An 11,532-nucleotide genomic window follows, 5' to 3' on the forward strand; every position below is an offset into this window, starting at 1 on the left:
AAAAAAAAAAAAAAAAAAAAAAAAAAAAAAATACTTGGTTACATTTTCCTACTTTCATGCGTTCATGGTAACTTAGCTAAAGGATTCTTCTGGCTCCTTTTTGCATTGATAAAAATCATTTATAGCTTTATTATTACCTCCATTAGTTCATGGAGCTATAGAAGACAACCCTTCTAGTATACACATTCTTTTCACCTCCAGTGTCCAATTTGTTGTCCCGCATTCTATAAACCTGCAGCAGTACCTCCAGGTGTTTGAAAATCTAAAATGGCCATCTTACTGATAGTCTCGGAAGCAGGTATGGTACCATGAGATGGCTCATGCCACATACTAGTCTTTATATGATGTTATTGCCTCAACTAATCACTTACCTGTAGAGTATGACGGTGTGTCGTCGAGTTCGAGGCTCGTGCACTCCATAATGGAACCACGCTCATGCTTTCTAAGATAGCTACGTACATACACTTTCAAGTTGAATATGAACATAGTTCTAGGAATATTTATTGCCTTGCAAACATGAACACAGGATATCCAATGAGTGTGGCTCATTCGTATCAGGCCAGGCTCAGACTTAGGCAGGTCAGCTTTGACGCATACTAAACCATTTCACATCTCTTATTACTGATGAGGGCAAAATCTGGTATTAACAAGCCTGTTCAAAAATTGTGTTTGTCTGCATCTAAACATCCCCTCAATGAATCAGATTTCATGGAACCTACTTGTTACTCAGAAGCATGCAAACTTCCAGAATGGCGTGCAGCTATGGATAGTCAAATAAATGCCCTCATCAAAAATGGCACATATTCAATAGTTCCTTTTCAACCTGGCATGAATGTACTTGGCTCAAAGTGGGTTTATCGAGTAAAACAAAACTCTGAAGGCACTATTGATAAACGTAAGGCTCGACTGGTGGCAAAAGGTTTTAATCAACAGGAAGGAGTTGATTATGGAGAGACCTTTAGTCCTGTTATAAAACCACGTACTATACGCCTGGTTATTTCTATTGTTGTCATGAACAAATGGCCGTTGAAGCAACTAGATGTTGAGAATGCTTTCCTTTATGGTACTCTGGATGAGGAGGTTTATATGAAGCAACCGGCAGGTTATGTAGATGCTAATCGTCCATCTCATGTGTGTAAGCTGCATAAGTCTTTATATGGGTTAAAGCAGGCTCCGCGTGCATGGTTTTCACGGCTCAGTAACTATCTAATGACACTTGGCTTTAAGGGTTCAGTTGCAGACACATCCTTCTTTGTTTGTAGAAACAAACTTTCAGTTACTTATGTGTTGATTTATGTGGATGACATTATTGTCACAGGGTCGGACTCTTCACAGGTAGCTCAACTCATTCAAGAACTAGGGAGGGAGTTTGCAATAAAAGACATGGGGGACCTTCATTTCTTTCTGGGTGTCGAGGTTATAAAGCAAACTGGTGGTGTAATTCTCACTCAGCGCAAGTATATAACAGATCTCCTCAAACGTACTAAACTGGATGGTGTAAAACCGGTGACGAGTCCAATGTCTTCTAGCTTAAAATTAAGGCAGACAGGCAGTGAACGATTTGCAGACTGCACCTTATATCGAAGCGTTGTTGGTGCTCTTCAATACCTCCATCTCACGAGGCCTGATATTTCTGTTGTTGTTAATAAGGTATGCCAGTATATGCACAATCCTTATGTTGAACATTGGGAACAAGTTAAACGTATTCTTCGCTATCTGAAGCACACCGTAGATTATGGTCTTCATATTCGTCCTTCACAAGACTTTTCTTTGCATGGTTACTCGGATGCTGATTGGGCTGGCGGCCTAGATGACCGTAGATCCACTAGTGGTTATGGTATCTATTTTGGTGGTAATCTGATATCGTGGAGTGCCAGGAAACAAAAGACGGTCAGCAAATCCAGCACTGGGGATGAATATAGGGGCATTGCAATTGCAACATCTGAAATTATCTGGATTGAGTCTTTGCTTCGTGAACTTGGAATTCCTATCTCGACTCCAGTGTTGTGGTGTGATAATTTGGGCGCGACATAGCTTACAGCTAATTGATGAGTGCCAAATATTGTATATATTTATCCCTTTTTGTTGGCATTTTAACTCATCTTTTGGGCATTAATTCTACATTTTATCCCATATTCTGTATTTTCATTGTTTTCAAGAATAAATATTTTTATTAATTAATTTTGCATTTTTAGGTAATAAATAAAGTTCGGATGAGTCGCGAAGCGAAAAGAGCAGAAAAGTAGTGAAAAGCCGGGAGAAATTACGCAAGGAAGCCGCGAAGAATGGTGCGCACAACCTCATTTTCTACACACAAAAGCGCCTCCGTTCTCAGCCATCAGATCGGTTCTCAGGAGCATCCGACGGTCGCTCCTTCATAGAGCATCAAAATCTGAAGTCTCTGCCAAGCACCACAGCGCTGAAATTCCAAGCCTTCAGATTAGATGGTAGTTGAATCCAACGGTCGCTTCCTTGCTGTGCATCGAAGATTGATATCTCCGCCTTACACTACAGTACCTAACTCCATCAAGTATCGTTCGTTTCGTTGTATCCATTCATCCGACGGTCGCTTCTCGCTTGCCTCCGCATCACCGTCCGATCTACCTACCATCTTTGCATCTCGCAGCTCAGAGTCACAGAACATCAAGACTCGATACGCCCGCCTAACACCCTAGCAACCGAATCATTTAACCTCAACCAAACATCTCCTCCTTCCTCTCCATCGACCTCACCCCCTCTGCAGAGACACCATGTCCTGCCACCACCAGAACACCACCTCTGCCACTGCCGCTTCACCACCACACTTCCACCATCATCACCCCTATCCTCCACCATCATTACCCCCTTTGTTCTAGCCTCCTATTATATAGTTTTCTCCCCTAATTTCTCTCTAAAAACCTAGGGAAGAAATCAATAAAATAGGACGAGTTGGAAAGACGTAATTGAAGCATGGGAATGGAGCAGGAGACTGAGGAGAAGAATGGGTCGAAAGAAGACTCGTCAAATCACATGTTAGGTGAGTTCAATTTCAATTCCTAATTTCTCTGTAATTTGGGGTTTTTTTCTTGAAACCCTAATTCATGTTGGAACCGTACCAGGAGAGAATTAGAGTAGGGGAATGGGCTCAAATTAGACCCATGACATTAGATAAGCAGTAAACCTAATTGTACTGTTATATTGTGGCATTTTGGGAAAATGGGTGATAACCCTAATTTGATGTATTGGGTATAAAAGGGAATTGTGGGTGTTTTTGTAAGACATGCTTGGAGTAGCCAACATCCAGGACTTTCATGTCCTGTTAAATGATAATGTGTTCTGCTTAATATTGTTTCCTGTTAATTGTTATGCTCCTGTTATGTTTGTTATGTTATGCTATATCCTGTTGTGTTCTGTGTGTGATTGTATTATCCATGTTATGTTTGTCTTAATTAGTTTGTGTGTTTGTTTCTACACATGAGCTTGTAAGTCCCCTGTTTAACTCACATGTTCTTATTCTGAGTTTTGATGCTTGACAACCATGAGGACTCTTAACTGCAACATGTTCTAATTCCCCACTAGGGTGAGAGAACAACTGAACCATGATGGTTAGCTATTAGGATGGTTTTTGCTGAGCTTAAAATAGCTTAGGCTAGTTAGACTCCTAAGTGCCCAACTGATTTGTGATTAGTGGTGCTGTAAGAAGACCACTAATGCTAGGGGTCAGTGGTGGCTCTAAGGAATTAATTAGCTACATTAGTTAGTAAACCACTGCCTAGTTAGTCTGTGATTGGTTGTGTCTTAAACAGACAGCCAATACTAGGGGTTAGCTAAGGCTGTAAGGTTGGTTAACTAGATATTTGACAAGAACTTAACCTAGATGAACTGGCTAGGTAAAGGAAACTCTCATCCATCTCCCTGCACTTCCCATCCACAATTTCTTTTCTATGTTTGTTCTGTTAGCTTCACCACAACCCTGCCCTTGGCCTTAGGCCTTGGTTCATTCTTGTTTTGTTTTGCTTTTGTTTTGTTTTTGCTGTTTAGTTCTTCCATTGCTTTTGCCTTGTTGTTTCTTCCCTGCCCTGCAACTCTGTTGCTTCTCTGGTTTGCTTCCAATTTGGCCTAGAGCCACTGTTTACCACTCCTTGTGCTGCTGTTGCTGTTGCACTTGCCCTGCAGCACTTCTCCTTTTGCTGTTGCTGTTGGCCTTGCTGTGCAGCTCTTGCTCCTGCTGCAGCTCCACTCTCCTGCTACAACTCTGCTGCCACTTCTTCTGCTGCTGCTGCCCTTCTGCTGTGCAGTCCTGCTACCGCTGCTGTTGCAGCCACAGTTCACTAAGCCACAGACCCTCAAGTCCAGCCACAGTCCACTGTTAGCTCAATCCCATTGAGCCCAAAAGCCCAGAGCACAATTTGAGCTCATCTGAAGACCAAAACCAAAGCCCAAATTCATTACTGAGGCCCATTTCATTAAGGCTCAAAGCCCAGTTTAGGTTAAGGTTGAAGGCCCAATCCAAATCAACTGAGGGCTTAACCCAAAGCTCAATCGAAGGCCCAAAGCCCATTTGCATTTCAAAGACTAACTGAGCCCAAGCTCAGTTCATTTTATTGTGAACAAACCCATTAGTACTCAAGCCCAATTTAAGCCAAAAGGCTTCTAAGCCCAAAGCAAATCTAGGAACCCAATTAGCTAAATCACTTCCAAAACACACCCGATCTCTGTGGATCGACCCGTACTTGCACGAGCTACAACTGACGACCGTGCACTTGCGGTATTACTGTAGGCCCCCGTTTTTATCGCTTCAATTATACACATCTCCGGGCCCACCACTAATCATGTTTTCCATGCTCGAACAAAGCATATAGAGATAGATTACCATTTTGTGAGGGAAAGGGTGGCTAAAAAATGTTTGATGGTGCAGTTCATCAGTTCACGTGATCAAATAGCTCACATTTTTTACTAAGGGTCTACCTTCGCCAAGATTTCATCTTTTACGTGGCAAGTTGCACATTTGTAAACTTGAGTACAACTTGAGGGGGAGTGTTAAGGATAGAGCCTCATCTGCTGAAGACTCTCAACCAAACCAGCAAGCATTCCGTGTATGAATGAATGAACGAGTATTTTGTGTTTATATTGAGTCTTACGGGTCTTTAGTTTCAGTTAAAATAGCATCTGTAACTCTTGAATAGGTTGATTAGTTGTAACAACCTTTGTACTCTCTGATATAAATAACAAGTAGACTCCACAGTTCTGGGTGTGGAAGTCTTTCACCAAACCTCAAATCCTAACTTGAAATTTTGGGCGGCAAAAGCAAGAGGGAAACTCGTTTCCCCAAAATTGAAGCGACAAAATGCCTTTGGATTCCAAATTTTAGAGCCAAAAAAACTTGGATTCCAAATTCAGCTAATAATCGTCGTCGGATGGAGTGCTAATCCGTATGACTTTTACTCTTTCATTACTAGCCGTTAGATTTTGCCAATCTATATGGGATTGGGAATGTCGTACGGATCAAGACAAGTGTGTTTCTCTTTCGAATTTCGATTAGTATAAGGTCATGGTGTAGGTTCTGAATAACATTTAGAGAATCAGGAGCAGATTTTGATTATTCGGCGGTCAAAATATAGAATCTAATCAACATTTTAGATGTCATGAAGTAGCATTCGGTTGACATTTAGAGATCCAGAATAGATTTCGATTAGTCATAAACGTCATGAAGTAGATTCTAGTTAACATTAGGAACCCCAAAAATATTTTTGACTAGTCGAAACTATCATATCAGAGATTCTGGTTAACATTTAGAGGTTCGAAAGACATTTTGATTAGCCGAAGATGTCATGATGTGGATCCTAATTAATATTTAAAGGGTACAAGAATAATCCAACAAGCACGAAGCTCCGGGAGGGTTCAGACTTCAAACTTAGCATGATATATCATTTAAATCGATAAATATGAATCTCAGTGTCGATTCGAACTTCAAATGTGGTATAATGGTATATAAACTATGAAGCACGAAGCTCCGGGAGGGTTTTGACTTCAAACTTAGCATGATACATCATCGAAATTGATAAATATGAATCTCGGTGTCGATTCCTACTTCAAATGTGGTATAATGGCATATAAATCATGAAGCACGAAGCTCCGGGAGGGTTCTGACTTCAAACTTAGCATGATACATAATCGAAATCGATAAATATGAATCTCAGTGTCGATTCCAACTTCAAATATGGTATAATGGCATATAAACCATGAAGAAAGAAGCTCCTGGAGGGTTCTGACTTCAAACTTAGCATGATACATTATCGAAATCGATAAATATGAATCTCAGTGTCGATTCGAACTTCAAATGTGGTATAGAAGACCAATCTTCTTTAATTCAATTACGATTCAGTAGAGAGGGTCATTTTTGGAGTCGACATATATATGTAATTCTAGCATGCATATTCAACAAAGTCGAACGAATTATATATTAAGACGAATATTTCTTGAAATGTAAAGATAAAAACGAAATCAGTCGCTAGACATATTGTTGCTGGACGTGAATAGTGTCCAACCTAAGTTTGTTGTAATTTATCTCCAGTGACTAACATAAATATGCATCCAGTTTCATCCTACCCATTTTCAAATATTTTTTTTATTTTTAATTACATCAAGATGCATCCAGTTTCATCCTCGCTATTTTTTAAATTTAAGACATGGTGAAGGGACTGTAGTTGACCAGTTAAATCTTGACTTCTTAAAATTAATTAAAGTGTGGTCAATAACGGTCAACGCGGGTCAACATCCATTCCATGTACCAAAGCCTAACGTTGGACAAATGTTAGACCAAAGCCTATTGTTGGTCAAAACCTGAGTACCAAACTCCAGTTATCCCCAGGATGAATCCAGTTTCCTTCTTGCTATTTTTTTGGTGTCAATTTCACCCATACTAATTTTTACTCGTCCATTAGAACCATGTTTCAAAAATATTTGGACAAATGACCCATTTTCCGTCTGAGAATTTGTAGTTAAGACTATTTTGCCTCGGGAAATTTCTCCAACTGGAAACCCCAATTCTTATTCTTTGATATTCTGGCGGTAAATTTGGGGAACAAAATCTTTTTACCAGATAAAGTGTAACCTTGTAAGTTGGTGCGTCCTCTACGCTGTATTTTGAAAAGTTAGCATAGTAATGGTGAACTTTCATGGAACTTTTTTGAAACTGCCTCGATCCTTAGTAACGCATTTGTGAAGTCATTTATTGGAAAAAGAATAATCTATATTTTGGTTTAGAATACTAAAGAGAAAATATCTCTCTACGTGAAGGTCTTCTAATATTTTTCATGACACAATTATAGATTTTTTTTTTGTTGAAGTAAGTAGTTTTAGAGATTGGGTGAAGGCTTCAACTAATTTTAATGTAATTTACATGCTTTTATTCTTTAGTTAATTATTTATCCGCGAGATATGACAATCCTAGGTACAGAGTGTTTGAATATCAAAAACAAAAACCAATTGAAGAAATTAAATGGAAAAATAAAATTTTGTTTCGCACCAAACCAATTTTTTTTATTGTAAAAGTCCATCCCAACTTTTATAACTGTGTATATACAACTTAAGAAATTACGTTGTTATAGCTAGAAATAAAAAGGTCATAAGTTATTTAGAAAGACAATTTCAGTACAACTTCTAAAATAAAAAAGATTATCTTTCTGTGAAAAATTTAGGGATCGGCTTTTACTACTTTCGGCATGAGATCAACTCGTGGGCTGTCTCCAATTGACTCTTAGGACGCTGCGAACGTTCGTATGAGCCTTGGATATCGAAAATAATTTTGTTACTGGGGCTGCAGCGGGGGACAGTTTAAGGATGACAAAATGACAAGATAGGATCATGAAGTATTAAACCTCAAAATTTGTTATCCTCATATTTTTGGTAATAACTAATCTATCCTCAATTTAATTAACCTATTAAAGTCGATTACCAAAAAAAATTATTATTATTATTTTCCTTTTTTAATTTGAATAATAGGAATTTTTTGATTTTTTTTGGAAACCTTAGCACTAATTAAATTTTGTTGATTTTAATCCTTAAAAGTACGTATATTTTGTTGATTTTAATCCTTAAAAGTACGTAGATTATTTTGATTTTTTCCAGTATATACGGGTGGAAAAACAACACACCAACTATAACCAACACTTTACAAATGGGAAATAAAGAACTCTTATTTTAAAAATTAGATATATACATACACCAGTAATAATTTCGTCTATGATTTTACAAACGAGCATGAGCACACCCAACGAAGTTCAGAGTAATTTGTTGGCTTACCATAAACGCTTTCATATGGTGATATTCCTCCTATGACAGCAGTTGGGATACGGTTGATGGTGTAAACTGCAGTAAGAACTGATTCACCCCAAAAATTTGAAGGAACAGATGCAGAGAGAAGTTGAGTTCTTACTGTTTCAATGATGTGACGATGTTTTCTCTCTGCAATTCCGTTTTGTTTTGGGGTTTCTGTACATGATAACTGAAGTTGAGTACCTTCGGTTTTGAGAAACTCTTTAAAGGATTTGATATATACTCTCCTTCCTGGTCAACACGAAAAGTTTTGATAGATTTTCCAAACTGAGTTTTAATCATCCTAGAATAATCAGTATATAGTTTTAGGAAATCTGATCTTGAGTTGAATAAGTATATCCATGTAAAATGAGTATAATCATCAATGAAAATCACATAATATAATGCCCCTCCCTTAGTTGCAACGAGAGATTTTCCCCAAACATCTGAATGAATAAGATCAAAAGGTGCAGTGGATAATGTAGTGCTATTTTGAAAAAGAAGAGCTGGTTGTTTTCCCAACTTACATGCAACGCAATAAGGTTCTTTCTCTACTTGAATAGATCCTAATAATCCTTTACTAATCATATATGTGAGACGAGAAAAGGAAATATGTCCTAACTTGGAATGCCAAGACATAAGAGGAGAGACAGTTGAAGGAAAAATAGGTGCAGATGCAGCAACTGTTTTATTCTTAAATTGCTGAGGAACTGTGAGAGTTTCAAGGAGATATAGACGAACAACTCTACGGCCTATCCCAGCTAGCTTCCCCGTTCTGGAATCCTGTATCACACAACCAGAAGGAAAGAAGAAAATATTAAACCCTTGATTACACAGTTGTCCAATTGATATAAGATTCATTCTAATCTTTGGCACAAGAAGCACATCAGACACGCATATCTTATCTGAAACTTTAACTTTACCAATATGACTAGCAGTTATTTCTGATCCATCTGCTGTGTGAATATTGGGGATAACAATTGGATGTTTATTCTCAAACAATGTTGAATCAAAAGTCATATGACTTGAAGCACCTGAGTCAAGAAACCAGCCAGTTGAAAGAATACCTGTTGGAGCTGAGAGAGCAGTAGCTGCCGAAGGATTATACCAATTGAAAGTGCTTGGTTGAGCATCTCTTGAATATCAGCTAGGTTGGTTGGAGTGGGTGTTGCTGATTCATAACTTTTCTCAATCGCAGGTGTTGCCAAGATGGATGGAGCATGGGTATATGCAGCTGCATTTAACCTTCTTTTCTCTCTCATATTCCGAGATGATGGAGATGTGCAGTTACTTACAGTATTTCCAGGTTCTTTGCAGTAATTGCAATGGGGTTGTGAGGTTGAACCTTGTGACAAATTTGTTGTTGTTGTGCTAGGTGGTAAAGTGCAATTTTGTGCTATATGTCCTGGTTTCTTGAAGTTATGACACATGCCTTGGGTTGTATCACGATGATTTTTTTGATAGCTGAAGTGATTGCCAAAGTTTGTTCGTGAAGGAACTGCTAGTACTGTGGGAATATCAGGTTTGATCCTTTTCCTAGTTTCTTCAGTAATGAGTTCAGAAAGTGCAGTTTCTACAGTTGGTAGAGGTGATCGATGGAGAATGGATGCTATAACAGTCTCAAATTCATCTCTCAATGCCATTAATAGTTGAACTAGTCGTGACTCTTACCTATATTTTTCCCATAACTCAATATCTACTGTCCAGTTAGGTTCCATAAGAGCCAACTGATTCCATATAACTGACATCTCAGAATGAAAGTCAGAAATGGACTGATTATGTTGTTGTTTCATGGATCTGATATCCTGTTCAATCTTATAACGTTGAGAAAAGTTAATTTGAGTATACCTTTTGGAGAGAAGATCCCACGCTTCTTTGGAAGTCTCAAACCTGGTGAGTTGGATGCTTATGGATGTTATCACGGTGTTGCTAATCCATGTGAGTATCTTGTGGTTATTGATTTCCCAGTCCTCCATACTTTCTCCTACAGTCTCCTTATCTTTTGTTGGCTCCTTATCTTTTGTTGGCTCCTTATCTTTTGTTTGTCCACTCGATTCAGCCGTGTTGGGACGTTTGGTTTTACCATCAATATATTTCCACATTCCTTTACCTTTGAGAAAACTTCTCATAAGAAAGGACCAATGATTATAATTGGTTCCATCAAATTGTACAGAAACGGATTGAAGGAGAAAAAGAAGAAGACGCAGATAAATATTTGCAGCTAGGGTTTCTGTTGTTGATAAGATAGAAGGCGAAAGGCAAGTAGATAGATAACAGTGCAAGGCTAATGGTATTTGGTATCTCAGAGTTGTGTTGCAGCAGAAGATGGTTTTCAGATCTTACCTAGCTCTGATACCATGACAAAAATAGTCATGGCATGTATATTTTGGGAATTGAATTGTATTACTTGATAATCAAAGAGATACATACAGACTGTTCTAATCCCACGAACAGAGAAATACAAGGAAACAAAATATTACAATATAATGGAGAATATACATGCCTAAGGAAACAGGATAAAACAAAATATAGAATCGTATAATATCTCCAACAGAATAAGATAATATATATAGAGATAATATTTCTAACACATTTCTCACCAAATTTGGAATCACTAGTCAACGATAAGGTAATAGCAGTATCTAAATCCAACTAAAAACAAGTTCTGCAATTTGTATCATTAGGTTCTTTGTTCGGTTGTTACTAATATATTATCCTAACACCTTTGGCTCAACTCACAACATCGGTTTCAGGTTTCTACGGATCAACGAGTCAAGGGGGACGAGTTGACGTTCGATACAGCACCTCACCGTGTTTTGCTACGCCTCAAGTCAATCGAATTTCGAAATTTTAAGATGTTTCCTGACGAGATGAGGTTGGTCAAACTGATTTTGAAGCATGCTCGAGTCCTGGAACTGTTTGTTAAGGATCGAGCAAGAGAGAGGAGAGCCTAAACGCGCGGAAGCAATAGACTACATTGATAATAATTCGGTTTATTAATTTTCATGGCTCAACAGCCTATTTATATTGTTCACAAACTTGACGACCACTCAAGGTACTTTCCTAACTAAGATCAAACTCTAAACATAGACACTTTCCTAATATAACTCTCACAACTTAATGTGCATATCTCCTAAATATAGACTCTCATATATTATTTCCTAATACCCTCCCTCAAGATGGAGCATGTAGATCACGAATGCCCATCTTGGACCAAAGAAATTTAACTTCGGTTTT

This window comes from Papaver somniferum, chromosome 5, assembly GCF_003573695.1.
Source record: "Papaver somniferum cultivar HN1 chromosome 5, ASM357369v1, whole genome shotgun sequence".
Taxonomy (NCBI): domain Eukaryota; kingdom Viridiplantae; phylum Streptophyta; class Magnoliopsida; order Ranunculales; family Papaveraceae; genus Papaver; species Papaver somniferum.